General features: G+C 50.8%; 1 long non-coding RNA gene and 1 other non-coding gene across 2 annotated transcripts in view; both read left to right on the forward strand.

Moving 5' to 3' along the window:
* Window positions 1-17799, forward strand: part of LOC138672168 (uncharacterized) — a 209129-nt gene that overhangs the window by 154672 nt on the left and 36658 nt on the right. The window lies entirely within an intron of this gene.
* On the forward strand, window positions 6429-6580 carry LOC138673742 (5.8S ribosomal RNA). The gene has a single exon (XR_011320357.1). It is a non-coding gene; the product is annotated as a 5.8S ribosomal RNA (ribosomal RNA).

The raw sequence follows: 17799 nt of genomic DNA on the forward strand, positions 1-17799 counted from the left end.
GCCCAAATGTGGGTGAAGTTTGCGAGTCATGGGCGCAAAGTCGAATTTTGGGTGAAAAACCGCGTTTTCATACTCTAAAAATTTCAGACAAGTGTCAGACTTCCAGGCAGGGGGAAACCGCCGGAGGCGTACCGAGGAGGCTTCCAGGAGCCTGGGGAAGATTATCCAAAAGTGTCCTTGACACTTAGAAATATTTTGAAAAAAATCACGATTTTGTGAAAATTGACACGTTTCCCCTACTTCCACGCCAGGGGGGCGTCAATATGTTGTGAGGTACCCCAGGACAGTCGCCCAAATGTGGGTGAAGTTTGCGAGTCATGGGCGCAAAGTCGAATTTTGGGTGAAAAACCGCATTTTCATACTCTAAAAATTTCAGACAAGTGTCAGACTTCCAGGCAGGGAGAAACCGCAGGAGGCGTACCGAGGAGGCTTCCAGGAGCCTGGGGAAGATTATCCAAAAGTGTCCTTGACACTTAGAAATATTTTCAGAAAATCACGATTTTGTGAAAATTGACACGTTTCCCCTACTTCCACGCCAGGGGGGCGTCAATATGATGTGAGGTACCCCAAGGCAGTGACCTAACTGTGGGTGAAGTTTGCGGGTCATGGGCGCAAAGTCGAATTTTGGGTGAAAAACCGCATTTTCATACTCTAAAAATTTCAGACAGGTGTCAGACTTCCAGGCAGGGAGAAACCGCAGGAGGCGTACCGAGGAGGCTTCCAGGAGCCTGGGGAAGATTATCCAAAAGAGTCCTTGACACTTAGAAATATTTTCAGAAAATCACGATTTTGTGAAAATTGTCACGTTTCCCCTACTTCCACGCCAGGGGGGCGTCAATATGTTGTGAGGTACCCCAGGACAGTCGCCCAAATGTGGGTGAAGTTTGCGAGTCATGGGCGCAAAGTCGAATTTTGGGTGAAAAACCGCGTTTTCATACTCTAAAAATTTCAGACAAGTGTCAGACTTCCAGGCAGGGGGAAACCGCCGGAGGCGTACCGAGGAGGCTTCCAGGAGCCTGGGGAAGATTATCCAAAAGTGTCCTTGACACTTAGAAATATTTTGAAAAAAATCACGATTTTGTGAAAATTGACACGTTTCCCCTACTTCCACGCCAGGGGGGCGTCAATATGTTGTGAGGTACCCCAGGACAGTCGCCCAAATGTGGGTGAAGTTTGCGAGTCATGGGCGCAAAGTCGAATTTTGGGTGAAAAACCGCATTTTCATACTCTAAAAATTTCAGACAAGTGTCAGACTTCCAGGCAGGGAGAAACCGCAGGAGGCGTACCGAGGAGGCTTCCAGGAGCCTGGGGAAGATTATCCAAAAGTGTCCTTGACACTTAGAAATATTTTCAGAAAATCACGATTTTGTGAAAATTGACACGTTTCCCCTACTTCCACGCCAGGGGGGCGTCAATATGATGTGAGGTACCCCAAGGCAGTGACCTAACTGTGGGTGAAGTTTGCGGGTCATGGGCGCAAAGTCGAATTTTGGGTGAAAAACCGCATTTTCATACTCTAAAAATTTCAGACAGGTGTCAGACTTCCAGGCAGGGAGAAACCGCAGGAGGCGTACCGAGGAGGCTTCCAGGAGCCTGGGGAAGATTATCCAAAAGAGTCCTTGACACTTAGAAATATTTTGAAAAAAATCACGATTTTGTGAAAATTGACACGTTTCCCCTACTTCCACGCCAGGGGGGCGTCAATATGTTGTGAGGTACCCCAGGACAGTCGCCCAAATGTGGGTGAAGTTTGCGAGTCATGGGCGCAAAGTCGAATTTTGGGTGAAAAACCGCATTTTCATACTCTAAAAATTTCAGACAAGTGTCAGACTTCCAGGCAGGGGGAAACCGCAGGAGGCGTACCGAGGAGGCTTCCAGGAGCCTGGGGAAGATTATCCAAAAGTGTCCTTGACACTTAGAAATATTTTGAGAAAATCATGATTTTGTGAAAATTGACACGTTTCCCCTACTTCCACGCCAGGGGGGCGTCAATATGTTGTGAGGTACCCCAGGACAGTCGCCCAAATGTGGGTGAAGTTTGCGAGTCATGGGCGCAAAGTCGAATTTTGGGTGAAAAACCGCATTTTCATACTCTAAAAATTTCAGACAAGTGTCAGACTTCCAGGCAGGGAGAAACCGCAGGAGGCGTACCGAGGAGGCTTCCAGGAGCCTGGGGAAGATTTTCCAAAAGTGTCCTTGACACTTAGAAATATTTTGAGAAATTTCCGATTTTGTGAAAAATGACCCCTTTCCCCTACTTCCACCCTAAAGGGGCGTCAATATGTTGTAAAGCACCCCGAGACAGAGACCTAAGCGTGGGCAAAGTTTGGGTCTGATGGGTGGAACACTGAAAAAAACGCGATTTTCCACTTAGAACAAACATAGAACTTTCAGACTTCCAGGCGGGGGGAAAGCTCTGAAGCTGTACCGAGGACACTTCCATGGCCCCCGGATCGATTTTCAAGAACGAGTCCTTGGGACTTTGAAATTTTTCGGCGATGCGTTTTTGGCTTCCGGGAGCCGCAGAACGTTGGGAAATTCGTTCCGCTCGCCGGCTCCAGGTGTTTCGGGCTAGTCCAGGCCCCAGCTACGCCGCCTGGCCGCCAAATTTCGCAAAATCGAAAAAAAAAAAAATAGAACCGGAATGAGGAATTTCTGGCCGCCGGATCCGCCGCACAGCTCCAGGAAGTCGGACACTTTTCGGCTTCGCTCCCTTAAAGTGGGGGTCGGTGTTTCGCCATGCAAATACCCACTTTTGCACACCAGCTGCAGGATATAGGAGAGAGGGGTACCTCTCGGGCCCGATTGATTTCCGATGTTTTCGTGGTTCCTCAAGTCGGGTAGGCGGTTTGGCGAGTACCCCCCTGTTTGCATGGAAGTCCGCCCTCGCGTCGACACCAGGCTTCCGCGGCTCCAGGGGGACTCTTGCCGGTCGTCTGCCCCAAGTCAGAGACGCGTTTCCCGGGTCGCCTGAGCCTGAACGGACCCTCCCCAAGCGTGTTCTGGTTCTCCGAGGGTGACGGATGTCAGAAGGGAGGCAGATCTGGAGTCTTCGTCCCGAGGAGGGCTCCAGGAGGGCGGATTGCACCCCCTGACTCGGTCCCCTCAGAGCAGGCTTGGCGTTTCTCTGTGTCGGATGTCTCCCGCTTCCACGCCACCGGGGAGACCTATGAGAGAATCGCACTGTGACCCGGATTCCGTCTCGAGGGCGCCCGTAGCGTGTCGGAGAGGGACCTCCAGGACTATCGGGCATGTTTCTTCCCCGTCTCCCCGAGGGGAAGGATGGCAGCGGGTGGGGTTTCTCACCCATGCCCCCCACCGGCTCTTCCTCCGATCGATTTGGCTCAGCGCTCCCGGGTGGGGAGGTGGTGCCGCTCGCTCGGCCCGGGCTTTGGAGCCCGCGTCGGTCTAAGGCGGGCGGTCTCCTTCCTCTTTTACCCCCCGGGATTCAGGCACGCATCCTTGGGCGTGCACGCCGGCAGTCGCCTCCCGTTCGCAGGACGGTGGCTGCCGTGCAGAGGGGGAGTTTGACCCGAACTGTGGTACGGCAGGGGTCCGACGACCCGCGCGGGCGAATGGCGGGGCGCCCACCCACCTCGGCGTGGGGGCCCGTCGTCCGAATCGCTCCCCGCGCGGGGTAGCACAACGATCTTCTCCGAGGGCGGCCCTTTGACTTCCAGATGCGCAGCTCGCCCGCGGAGGCCCGTGCCGACCCCCACCCAGCGTCCGATGGGCGGCCTCCGCGGTGGGCATCGGCGAGAGCGGCGGCGGTGGGTGGCGCTTCCACGCCACCGCCGAGCTCCGCGTTCTCCAGTCTTTTCCCGAGCCCCTACGATAGTGGGGGGACGACAGACGCGTGGGGAGGCAGGCGGAGTGGGTTCTCACCGCGTGGTGTGCCCGGCCGAACGCCGTCGCCTTCCCCGCTCGTCCGACGTCCTCCGAGGCGGCTCGGAAGGGAGCGCGAGAGGGAGAGAGCGAGAGAGAGAGAGAGAGACCAAGCGGACGCCCCAGAGCGAAAAGGGAGAGACGAGTGGGGCAAAAAGAGTTTTGGCGAAGGGGAGTACCCGGCGAACTGCCGCCCCGGGCTTCTTCTGTTCTCAACAGCGGAGGCACGGCTTTGGGGGGGAGACGCCGCTCGGTTGGGGCTCCTTTGAGGTTACGGGCAAGAGCCCGGGACGAGGGACTACGCCATAGGGCGACGCCGACACGGCCAGGCCAACTGCGCCCCCCGTGCGACCTCCGCGTCGCTGGCGGGCTCTGCGCCTGAGCCGCGGTGGACCCCGACGGCCAGCCCCCCTCTCCCACTCCTCGCGCCCGTCCGCCGGTGGGTCGAGGACCCCCCGCGGCGGAGGCAGGTCTAAGCCAGACGGAGGCCCCGCATAGGCCCCCCACCGCCCTGGCCCCTCTCCCCAGCAGCGACTCTGTGTGTCGCCCCGGGAGCGGTGGGTCACGAGGCAGGGTGGCCGTGGCGTCCTCCGAAGGCCAGTCACCTACGGCCCTCCCCGTGCAAGGGGTGGTTTTTACAACAGATGCCCTCCGATCGGGAGGCCGGGTCTAAGCCAGATGGGGGCGCCGCATAGGCCCCCCACCGCCCTGGCCCCTCTCCCCAGCAGCGACTCTGTGTGTCGCCCCGGGAGCGGTGGGTCACGAGGCAGGGGAGCCGTGGTGTCCTCCGGAGGCCAGTCACCTCGCCCTCTCCGTGCAAGGTGGGTTTTTTTCCAGACACCCTCCGCATCGGCCGCCTCGCACCGTACAGCGTGCACGATCTCCCCAGCGGCACTGCACTCGCCGTTCAGGCTCCTTTTTTTTTTATTTTTTTCTCCGCAAGGTGACTCCCCGGGCTTCTTCTGTTCTCAACAGCGGAGGCATGGCTTTGGGGGGAGACGCCGCTCGGTTGGCTTCCTTTGAGGTTACGGGCAAGGGCCCGGGACGAGGGACTATGCCGGAGGGTGACGCCGACACGGCCAGGCCAACTGCGCCCCCCGCGCGACCTCCGTGTCGCTGGCGGGCTCTGCGCCTGAGCCGCGGTGGACCCCGACGGCCAGCCCCCCTCTCCCACTCCTCGCGCCCGTCCGCCGGTGGGTCGAGGACCCCCCTCGGCGGAGGCAGGTCTAAGCCAGACGGAGGCCCCGCATAGGCCCCCCACCGCCCTGGCCCCTCTCCCCAGCAGCGACTCTGTGTGTCGCCCCGGGAGCGGTGGGTCACGAGGCAGGGCGGCCGTGGCGTCCTCCGAAGGCCAGTCACCTACGGCCCTCCCCGCGCAAGGGGTGGTTTTTACAACGGATGCCCTCCGATCGGGAGGCCGGGTCTAAGCCAGATGGTGGCGCCGCATAGGCCCCCCACCGCCCTGGCCCCTCTCCCCAGCAGCGACTCTGTGTGTCGCCCCGGGAGCGGTGGGTCACGAGGCAGGGGAGCCGTGGCGTCCTCCGGAGGCCAGTCACCTCGCCCTCTCCGTGCAAGGTGGGTTTTTTTTCCAGACACCCTCCGCATCGGCCGCCTCGCACCGTACAGCGTGCACGATCTCCCCAGTGGCACTGCACTCGCCGTTCAGGCTCCTTTTTTTCCTCCGCAAGGTGACGCCCCTGGATGCCCGCCTGCTGGCACGGACGACGAGGAGGATTTCCCTTCCTCCGGGTGCCCTTCCCGCTGCGGGGCTTCCTATCTGGCTTCTCTCCCTCGATTGATTAAGTCCCTGGCCTTTGTACACACTGCCCGTCGCTACTACCGATTGGATGGTTTAGTGAGGTCCTTGGATCGGCCCCGCCGGGTTCGGCCAAGACCCATGGTGGAGAGCCGAGAAGACGATCGAACTTGACTATCTAGAGACAGTAAAAGTCGTAACAAGGTTTCCCTAGATGAACCTGTGGAAGGATCTTTAATGGGCGAGTGAAAAATACCGATGAGGTGCAGATCAGGAGGCCAGCCGCCCGCCAAATCCCCGAAGGGTACCGAACGTGATGGGGGCGGTGGTAGGTCTCTTTCTGCTTCGCCAGGGCGCTCCGCAGGGTGGGGACGGTGAGGGCACGTGAGGACAGCGGGCGGGCGACGTCGGGAGGGTGCGGGGAGCCCCTCTCGCTCCGTCGCCCAGGAAAAAGACGCCCGGCCTCGCGCCGACGATTGTTGCCCTGCCGCTGCCTGCCGAGGAAAAATAAGAAGCCCCCCGCGTACGCGAAAGGCCGTCCCGGGTACCATTCTCCTGTGCGCTCACACACCCCTCCCCGGGGTATGTGGGTCTGGGCGGTAGGTTGAGAAGCCTCGAGCCCTCCTTTGTTCTCCTCCCCGCTGGAGGGAGGGACGGGGAGGCCGAGCGCCCGGGCAACAGGGCCGAGATTTGAAAACAACCCTCCAAAGCATCCCAGTCTTTTGCGGCCGGCTGACACGAGAGTGAAAAGGGGGGCGCCTCCGAGTGTCCCCAAACCAGAAAGCGCGGCTCTTAACGGTGGATCACTCGGCGCGCGCGTCGAAGAACGCAGCTAGCTGCGAGAATTAAGTGTGAATTGCAGGACACATTGATCATCGACACTTCGAACGCACCTTGCGGCCCCGGGGTGCTCCCGGGGCTATGCCTGTCTGAGGGTTGCCCCTCCATCTATCGCCTCCATGGCGCAGCTGGGGTCCCCTCGCAAGGGTGACAACGAGGGAGGCCTGAGGCTCCGTGCCCTGATGGTCTCTTCTCCTTTATCCCTTACGTCCCCCCAAGGCCAGACTCACCTGCCCTGGGCCCACCTGATGGGGTTTACCATCGTCACTCCCCCCGTTGCGACGTGAAACCCTGTGGCGCAATGAAGGTGAAGGCCGGGGCACTCCGGCCGAGGTGGGATCCCGCCGCCCGCTCCGGGGGGTTGACACGGCGGGTGCACCATCGGCCCGCCTCTGTCGGGGAGGTGGAGCATGAGTGCGCGATAGGACCCGAAAGATGGTGAGCTATGCCTGGGCAGGACAAAGCCAGAGGAAACTCTGGTGGAGGTCCGCAGCGACCCTGATGTGCAAATTGGTCATCTGGGTATAGGGGCGTTTGTAGATGTGCTTGGCCCGTACGGGGATCGAACCCACGACCTTGGTGTTATTAGCACCACGCTCTAACCAACTGAGCTAAATGGCCATAGGTGTGGTCCCTGGGTATAGGGGCGAAAGACTCACGGAGACCACGGGCAGACGTACAGGGGCCTGATCAACCCCTGGACCGTACGGGCTGCTGTGCCTGCCGCAGGCGAGAAGCGAGAACCCCTTCGGGGCACGGAGACTACAACCGGACGTACGGGGGTCTGACCCACCCCTGGACCGTACGGTCTGCTGGCTGCTGTGCCTGCCGCAGGCGAGAAGCGAGAACCCCTTCGGGGCACGGAGACCACAACCGGACGTACGGGGGTCTGACCCACCCCTGGACCGTACGGTCTGCTGGCTGCCGTTCCTGGTGCAGGCGAGAAGCGGGAACCCCTTCGGGGCATGGAGACCACAACCGGACGTACGGGGGTCTGATCCACCCCTGGACCGTACGGTCTGCTGGCTGCCGTGCCTGGTGCAGGCGAGAAGTGGGAACCCCTTCGGGGCACGGAGACCACAACCGTACGTCCGGGAGTCTGACCCACCCCTGGACCGTACGGTCTGCTGGCTGCCGTGCCTGGTGCAGGCGAGAAGCGGGAACCCCTTCGGGGCACGGAGACCACAACCGGACGTACGGGGGTCTGATCAACCCCTGTACCGTACGGGCTGCTGGCTGCCGTGCCGTCCTCAAATTGCTTGGCCTAAACAAAAGTCAATTTTTTGTGACAACAGTGATGACCGTGACATAGCACTGGAGGTGTACCCCAAGACAGTGACCTAAGTGTGGGTGAAGTCTGTGGTTCATGGGCGGAAAGTTGAATTTTGGGTGAAAAACCATACTTTCACACTTTGAAAATTTCAGACATGTGTCAGACTTCCAGGCAGGGGGAAACCGCTGGAGGTGTACCGAGGACACTTCCAGAAGCCTGGGGAAGCTTTTCTGGAAGAGTCCTTGACACTTGGAAAATTTTGGGCAATTTTCTGAGAAAAAAAAAAATCACATTTCCCCTTACCCCCCACCCAAGAGGGGCTTCAATATGTTGCAGAGTACCCCGAAAGGGTCCCCAAAGTGGGAGAAAAGTGAGGCAAGTCAAAGAGGCAAAGATGAATGTACATTTGAATAATTTTATTAATGTCAGATAAAAATTGACATATTCACAAGGGCTTTGTTCTCCTGATTGGGATGAGCCGAATATTCTTGAGACTATACTCCTCAGTAGAATCGGATGACTCGGTATCACTTTCCGTGAGGTCTACCACCTCGTTATCCAATTCACTGGTTGATGCCATTACTGGCGACATAATTTTTGCGTCCTCATGATTTCCTGCGTTGAACACTAGCTCTTGGGCACGGCACATATCGGTCAGGGTCTTCTCCCGGTAAACTCTCTCGGCCACATCGTTTGTATGTGCCAAGTAGCGTGCAAACAAGCGCTTTTCGCAATCTGTGTATTGTGACAAAGTCCATGTCTCGCAAATCCGCCGTACAAGGTGGCTGGTGATGTTTGGGAGGTTGTAGCTACGGAGGAAAGCACATTGTTAGTACCGGTTGCTACTTATGGCTGTGGGTCACTTGACTTGTGGCTACCTTACCTTGAATGGTATCGTCTGAGTCTCATGGATGGATTTTTTATGACCTTCCCGGTACACGTCACGAAAAAGTTTGTGATAATCTTTCGGCCAAAGGTAAAGACCGGTCTGACATATTCCGCATACGCATTGAACCACTGAAAAAGAAAAAAAATATATATATGTTACTCTCCAGTCTGGGGGCACCCCTCCAAAAGGTTTTACATGGGGACAAGAGAGTGTTTTGCTCCCCACAATGAGTGGGGTTGCCTGGGTTCCCTGGCTTTGAGAAAAGCTTACCGATTCCTCTTCCTCTGAAAGTACAAAAGTTGCTACCTGAGAGGTGGAGCACTTGTGAGTCTTCACACCCACAATTGTCTTGCGTCTTCCTTGGTACGTGTGATGGATCCTCTCATTCCACTCTGAAACCTACGATGTGAAAAAAAAAAGGTGGAAAAATATTGAACCGGTTCAGCAAATACCGCTGACCCACAGGGCCCGACGACTTACCGTCATGTTACGAACAACACCTGGTCTTTGGAGATGTTTTAGAATCAGAAGGGCCTCGAGGTACAGTACCACTTCCCGGCGATCTACTTCTGATCCGCCATCTGTCACAGCCTCGATGCTAGCTAGAAATGTTGGCCTTGCCTCCTCCAGTATAATCTGGCAGTCCTTGGGTGACTTTGATGGCTTCATCAATAGATCGTACCTGTGGGGAAAAATAAAGGCAATTAACCAACATCCAAGGTTTGGTAACAATGCGCTGAATATTGGCTCTTTTGAACGGTGTACCTTTTACTTACAGACTCTCGGCAGGCTCCCTTGTACAATGATTTCTGAAGGTCTGTTGTAAAATTCATGAACACTTCGCATGCCTTATAAAGTTGAGGATTCTCTAGTCTCAGTTTGGTAGCCCTCATCTGATACATGGTAAATCTCCGTATATGCTTCAACATTTTGAGGGAGGTCTGGCTCGATAGATGGAGTTTTCCAAGTTGTTGAAAAAAATTATTAACCTGGTTTGGTTTTACGAGGTACTCCAGAGTTACAGATTTTGGGTTCACAAAAAATAGAAACCGTGCTACGTTTGATACCTCCTGTTGACAGTTTGGGACCCCATGGGTAACTGTTAGGTACGAGTGGAACCCCTTTAACATGGGGTGATTCAATGAGTGACGCTTGTACAATCCGGCGGCCTTGGTAGCCGTGCGGTTTTTGTCTTTCCATTCCCTTTTCTGGATACTTAAATTGCTGCCATCCATGACCTCCTCATTGCCTATGCGGTCAGAAATGCTCCCTGTGTGGTCAGGCTCAGGGCACGGGTCTCCCTCCCGACTGTCTACCGGCCGTAAAAGGAAAGGCACATCCATCTCATCCGAATCTAGCTTTGGCGTGGGGCATGGGTCTCCCTCCCGACTGTCTACTGGCCGTAAAAGGAAAGGCACGTCCATCTCATCTGAATCTAGCTCTGGCGGGGGGCACGGGTCTCCCTCCAGACTGTCTCCCGGCCGTAAAAGGAAAGGCACATCCATCACATCTGAATCTAGCTCTGGCATGGAGCCTGGGCGGAGCTCCGGATTGTCAGTTGGTACCTGAGCGGGCCCTTCACAGGTCAGTGGTGTGATTTGTGACTCAAACCTAGGCTTGTTTGCTATCAAAAAGCCGCGACCTTCTAAGAAGGCTACAGTCTCCTCCAAGGATTGGAGGGGCTTGAGCTCACTGAATTGGATTGTTGTCCCCTTGTTGGCGATACAGCGAAGTTGATACTTTGCGGAGGCTATGGCGGTTTTTATCTCCGAATCACCGTGTGACCTCAGGCATACCCTTCTCAGATGTGTGGATATATATTTGGTTACCCTGTGGCACACGGGGCATGTAAGTGGTGTCCGTGGGTGCCTGCGGGGGAGACACAAGCAATAAAACCGGTCACCTTGCCAGCAAGTGTACAACTCCACTACAAGGTACATTCATGTGTCTCTACGTGGCCGACAAATGTCTTCTACTCACCGCTCCATTGCGAAGGGTTTCCCACAGTCAAACAGAGCGTCTCGTAATAGTTTATTAAAGTGCCGTGTTTCTCTGTGTCTTGAACTGTGGCAAATGATTTTCCTCCGCGCGAGTCAGCCACGCAGGTGAAAGACGCCAGCTGAGGTGATTGAAATTAACCGGATGTGTTTTGCCGTACTCTGATATAGGTCACCACGGGGGTTGAGTCAGCCCAGGGGGTGGCACCTCCACGGTCGCTAAACATCCGTAGGGTTGATGATATATCCCTCTGCGGATTTTTCCGCTGCGGATTTGATAAATCCGCAGTGCTAAACCGCTGTGGATTTATGGCGGATTTACCACGGTTTTTCTGCACATTTCGCTGCGGTTTTACAACTGCAGTTTACTATTGGAGCAGTTGTAAAACCGCTGTGGAATCCGCAGAAAGAAGCGACATGCTGCAGAATGTAAACCGCTGCGTTTCCGTGCAGTTTTTCTGCAGCATGTGCACAGCGATTTTTGTTTTCCATATGTTTACATTGAACTGTAAACTCATGGGAAACTGCTGCGGATCCGCAGCGTTTTCCGCAGTGTGTGCACATACCTTTAGAATTAGGCTATGTGCACACGGTGCGGATTTGGTTGCGGATCCGCAGCGGATTGGCCGCTGCGGATCCGCAGCGGATTGGCCGCTGCGGATCCGCAGCAGTGTTCCATCAGGTTTACAGTACCATGTAAACCTATGGAAAACCAAATCCGCTGTGCCCATGGTGCGGAAAATACCACGCGGAAACGCTGCGTTGTATTTTCCGCAGCATGTCAATTCTTTGTGCGGATTCCGCAGCGTTTTACACCTGTTCCTCAATAGGAATCCACAGGTGAAATCCGCACAAAAAACACTGGAAATCCACGGAAAATCCGCAGGTAAAACGCAGTGCCCTTTACCCGCGGATTTTTCAAAAATGATGCTGAAAAATCTCACACGAATCCGCAACGTGGGCACATAGCCTTAGGGTTAGGGTTGGAATTAGGGTTGTGATTAGGGTTATGGCTACAGTTGGGATTAGGGTTAGGGGTGTGGGGGGGTTAGTGTTGGAGTTAGAATTGAGGGGTTTCCACTGTTTAGGCACATCAGGGGTCTCCAAACGCAACATGGCGCCACAATTGATTCCAGCCAATCTTGTATTCAAAAAGTCAAATGGTGCTCCCTCACTTCCGAGCCCCGATGTGTGCCCAAACAGTGGTTTACCCCCACATATGGGGTACCAGCATACTCAGGACAAACTGCGCAACAATTACTGGGGTCCAATTTCTCCTGTTACCCTTGTGAAAATAAAAAAATGCTTGCTAAAACATCATTTTTGAGGAAAGAAAAATTATTTTTTATTTTCACGGCTCTGCGTTGTAAACGTCTGTGAAGCACTTGGGGGTTCAAAGTCCTCACCACACATCTAGATAAGTTCCTTGGGGGGTCTAGTTTCTAAAATGGGGTCACTTGTGGGGGGTTTCTACTGTTTAGGCACACCAGGGGCTCGGCAAACGCAACGTGACGTCCGCAGACCATTCCATCAAAGTCTGCATTTCAAAAGTCACTACTTCCCTTCTGAGCCCCGACGTGTGCCCAAACAGTGGTTTACCCCCACACATGGGGTATCAGCGTACTCAGAAGAAACTGGACAACAACTTTTGGTGTCCAATTTCTCCTGTAACCCTTGGGAAAATAAAAAATTCTGGGCTAAAAAATTATTTTTGAGGAAAGAAAACGTATTTATTATTTTCACGGCTCTGCGTTATAAACTTCTGTAAAGCACTTGGGGGTTGAAAGTGCTCACCTCACATCTAGATAAGTTCCTTTGGGGGTCTAGTTTCCAAAATGGGGTCACTTGTGGGGGGTTTCTACTGTTTAGGCACACCAGGGGCTCTGCAAACGCAACGTGACGCCCGCAGACCATTCCATCAAAGTCTGCATTTCAAAAGTCACTACTTCCCTTCTGAGCCCCGACGTGTGCCCAAACAGTGGTTTACCCCCACACATGGGGTATCAGCTTACTCAGGAGAAACTGGACAACAACTTTTGGGGTCCAATTTGTCCTGTAACCCTTGGGAAAATAAAAAATTCTGGGCTAAATAATTATTTTTGAGGAAAGAAAACGTATTTATTATTTTCACGGCTCTGAATTATAAACTTCTGTGAAGCACTTGGGGGTTCAAAGTGCTCACCACACATCTAGATAAGTTCCTTTCGGGGTCTAGTTTCCAAAATGGGATCACTTGTGGGGGGTTTCTACTGTTTAGCCACATCAGGGGCTCTGCAAACCCAATGTGACGCCCGCAGAGCATTCCATCAAAGTCTGCATTTCAAAACGTCACTACTTCTCTTCCGAGCCCCGGCATGTGCCCAAACAGTAGTTTACCCCCACATATGGGGTATCAGCGTACTCAGGAGAAACTGGACAACAACTTTTGGGGTGAAATTTCTCCTGTTACCCTTGGGAAAATAAAAAATTGCAGGCTACAAGATCATTTTTGAGAAAATAATTTTTTATTTTTATTTTCATGGCTCTGCGTTATAAACTTCTGTGAAGCACTTGGGGGTTCAAAGTCCTCACCACACATATAGATTAGTTCCTTTGGGGGTCTAGTTTCCAAAATGGGGTCATTTGTGGGGGATCTCCAATGTTTACGCATACAGGGGCTCTCCAAACGTGACATGGTGTCCGCTAATGATTGGAGCTAATTTTCCATTTAAAAAGCCAAATGGCGTGCCTTCCCTTCCGAGCCCTGCCGTGCGCCCAAACAGTGGTTTACCCCCACATATGGGGTATCAGCGTACTCAGGACAAACTGGACAAGAACATTTGGGGTCCAATTTCTCCTATTACCCTTGGAAAAATAGGAAATTCCAGGCTAAAAAATCACTTTTGAGGAAAGAAAAATTATTTTTTTCATGGCTCTGCGTTATAAACTTCTGTGAAGCACCTGGGGGTTTAAGGTGCTCAATATGCATCTAGATAAGTTCCTTGGGGGGTCTAGTTTCCAAAATGGGGTCACTTGTGGGGGAGCTCCAATATTTAGGCACACAGGGGCTCTCCAAACGCGACATGGTGTCCGCTAACGATGGAGATAATTTTTCATTCAAAAAGTCAAATGGCGCTCCTTCCCTTCCGAGCCTTACCATGTGCCCAAACAGTGGTTTACCCCCACATGTGAGGTATTGGTGTACTCAGGAGATATTGCCCAACAAATTTTAGGATCCATTTTATCCTGTTGCCCATGTGAAAATGAAAAAATTGAGGCTAAAAGAATTTTTTTGTGAAAAAAAAGTACTTTTTCATTTTTACAGATCAATTTGTGAAGCACCTGGGGGTTCAAAGTGCTCACTATGCATCTAGATACGTTCCTTGGGGCGTCTAGTTTCCAAAATGGGGTCACTTGTGGGGGAGCTCCAATTTTTAGGCACACGGGGGCTCTCCAAACGTGACATGGTGTCCGCTAAAGAGTAGAGCCAATTTTTCATTCAAAAAGTCACATGGCGCTCCTTCCCTTCCAAGCCCTGCCGTGCGCCCAAACAGTGGTTTACCCCCACATATGAGGTATCAGTGTACTCAGGACAAATTGGACAACAACTTTCGTGGTTCAGTTTCTCCTTATACCATTGGGAAAATAAAAAAATTGTTGCTAAAAAATAATTTTTGTGACTAAAAAGTTAAATATTCATTTTTTCCTTCCATGTTGCTTCTGCTGCTGTGAAGTACCTGAAGGGTTAATAAACTTCTTGAATGTGGTTTTGAGTACCTTGAGGGGTACAGTTTTTAGAATGGTGTCACTTTTGGGTATTTTCAGCCATATAGACCCCTCAAACTGACTTCAAATGTGAGATGGTCCCTAAAAAAAATGGTTTTGTAAATTTCGTTGTAAAAATGAGAAATCGCTGGTCAAATTTTAACTCTTATAACTTCCTAGCAAAAAAAAATTTTGTTTCCAAAATTGTTCTGATGTAAAGTATACATGTGGGAAATGTTATTTATTAACTATTTTGTGTCACATAACTCTCTGGTTTAACAGAATAAAAATTCAAAATGTGAAAATTGCGAAATTTTCAAAATTTTCGCCAAATTTCTGTTTTTATCACAAATGAACGCAGAATTTATTGACCTAAATTTACCACTAACATGAAGCCCAATATGTCACGAAAAAACAATCTCAGAACCGCTAGGATCCGTTGAAGCGTTCCTGAGTTATTACCTCATAAAGGGACACTGGTCAGAATTGCAAAAAACGGCAAGGTCTTTAAGGTCAAAATAGGCTGGGTCATGAAGGGGTTAAACCAGAGAGTTATGGCTCATAAAATAGTTAATAAGTAATATTTCACACATGTCTACCTTACATCAACACAATTTTTGAAACATGTTTTTTGTTACAAGGGTTAAAAGTTGACCAGCGATTTCTCATTTTTCCATAAAATTTACAAAACCATTTTTTTAGGGACCACCTCACATTTGAACTGACTTTGAAGGGCCCATATGACAGAAAATGCCAAAAAGTGACACCATTTTAAAAACTGCAACACTCAAGGTGCTCAAAGCCACATTAAAGAAGTTTATTAACAATTCAGTTGCTTCACATGAATTAATGGAATATGGAAGGAAAAAATGAACATTTAACTTTTTCCCACAAAAATGTTACTTCAGCGCCATATTTTCCATTTCCACAAATGTAACACAAGTAAATGCACCAAAAAGTTTGTTGTGCGATTTCTCCTGAGTACGCTGATACCACATATGTGGAGGAAAAGTACTGTTTGAGCGCATGGCAGGGCTTGGAAGAGAAGGAGCGCCATTTGACTTTTGGAATACAAAATTGGCTTGAATCAATTGCAGACGACATGTTGCGTTTGGAGAGCACCTGGTGTGCCTAAGCAGTAGAAACCCAGACAAATTACCCCATTTTAGAAACTAGACACATCAAGGACATTATCTAGATATGTGATGAGCACCTTGAAACCTCAGAGGCTTCACAAAATTTTATAATATTGAGCCGTGAAAATAAAAAAAAACACATTTTTTCCACTTTCAGCCTCAATTTTATTATTTTCACAAGGGTAGCAAGAAAATTGGTCCCCTAATTTTGTTGTGAAATTTCTTCTGAGTACGCGGCTACCACATATGTGGAGGAAGACTATTGCTTGAGCGCACAGCAGGGCTTGGAAAGGAAGTAGCGCTATTTAACTTTTGTAATACAAAATTGGCTTGAATCAATAGCCAACGCCATGTCGCGTTTGGAGACCCTCTAAGGTGCCTAAATAGTAGAAACCTACCAAAAATTACCCCATTTGTAAACTAGACCCCTCAAGGACTTTATCTAGATGTGTGGTGAGCACTTGGAACCCTCAGGGGCTTCGCAGAATTTTATAATGTTGAGACGTGAAAATTAAAAAACACATTTTCCCAGCAAAAATATTGTTTCAAACCCATTTTTTTAATTTTCACAATGGTAACAGGAGAAAAGGGCTGCCAAGATTAGTTGTGCAATTTTTCCAAAGTACGTAGGTACCCCATATTTGTTGAAAAACAACTGCTTCGGGGCATGGTAGGGCTGAAAAGAAAATGAGTACTATTTTTTCTGCATTAGGTTACCATTACCACTTTTTTTCCAGCAAATACCATGTCACATTTGAAGTGCCCCTGAAATGCCAAAAAAAACTGCAGAAACCCCCACAGGTGATCCCATTTTGTAAACTACACCTCACAAGGAATTCACCTAGGGGAGTAGTAAGCATATTTAACCCTCAAGTGATTCACAAACTGGTATAAAATTGGGCTGAGTAAATTAGGCGAGCTCTCATCACTACAGAAATGCCAGACGTGGACGCAATATGTGGTTTAGCTATACTGTGGGGCCCGGAAGGGAGGGGGGCATTTGAATTTGGGAATGCAGAATTTCTTTGTAGCGGGGTGAGGAGCCATAATGTTTTTCCAGGGCTTTTGTGCTACCAGTAACGTGGAAGCCCCCTATATTTCTGTTAACAGATGGTGGACCTGAGTGAGGACTTCTTTTTTTGTGGATTGAGTTGAAGCTTTTATTGGGTTCATTTTGCTTAACTAATTTGGGGGTTTCTATCTAAATTTCTGAGTAACATGATTCAGATGAAATCCCCAAGGATCCATTCACTATAATGAGGCAGCAGAGTTGCACTGGACTCCGTTTGGCCTCTGTTCAGCGTTGTCCTTCTTTTCAGAGGTGCACAAAACTGGCGGACTGCGCTTTTATGTATGACTACAAAGACGGACACCACCGGATCACAGGTCCTATGGTGTCCACAGTGCCTCCATCTTCCTCATTATAAGGAATCTTCTGCCAGAGGTTCATGTATTTCATAGATTTAAACAATAACCCCGGTGTAAGCACTCAGCACAGAGCGCAGGATAACTGTGTGCTGAGCCTTACTGTGATCTTTGGGAGGCAGAATGAAAAAAACAACAGCAGGTGAAGAATTGATTTTATTTATATTTTTCGCCGGTATAAGTGATTAGGTGACTTAATTCTTTGGGTGAGTGCGATTACAGCGATACCAGATTTATATCAGGTTTTTATGTTTGGCTGCTGTCACACACTAAAAGATGCTTTTTATTGCAGAAATTAGTTTTTGCAACATCATTTATGATGTCTCTTCAAAGTGGTATTGGGGTGCGTCTAAATTTGGGGCAGGCCTTGCATTCACTGCATAGGCAAACAGTATGGGAGTACCAACTTCTTAATAGTGGGAACATTGCTTTCAGGAGGGCCCTCCTGTACGTCTCTTCAAAGGGGTATTGGGGTGCATCTAAATTTTGGCCAGGCCTTGCATTCACTGCATAGGCAAACAGTATGGGAGTACCAACTTCGTGTGTGTAAACATATACAGTTAGGTCCATATATATTTGGACAGAGACAACATTTTTCTAATTTTGGTTATAGACATCACCACAATGAATTTTAAACAAAAGAAATCAGATGCAGTTGAAGTTCAGATTTTCAGCTTTCATTTGAGGGTATCCACATTAAAATTGGATGAAGGGTTTAGGAGATTCAGCTTCTTAACATGTGCCACCCTGCTTTTAAAGGGACCAAAAGTAATTGGACAGATTCAAATAGTTTTAAATAAAATGTTCATTTCTAGTACTTGGTTGAAAACCCTTTGTTGGCAATGACTGCCGGA

The sequence above is a fragment of the Ranitomeya imitator genome, chromosome 3, assembly GCF_032444005.1.
Source record: "Ranitomeya imitator isolate aRanImi1 chromosome 3, aRanImi1.pri, whole genome shotgun sequence".
Lineage (NCBI taxonomy): Eukaryota > Metazoa > Chordata > Amphibia > Anura > Dendrobatidae > Ranitomeya > Ranitomeya imitator.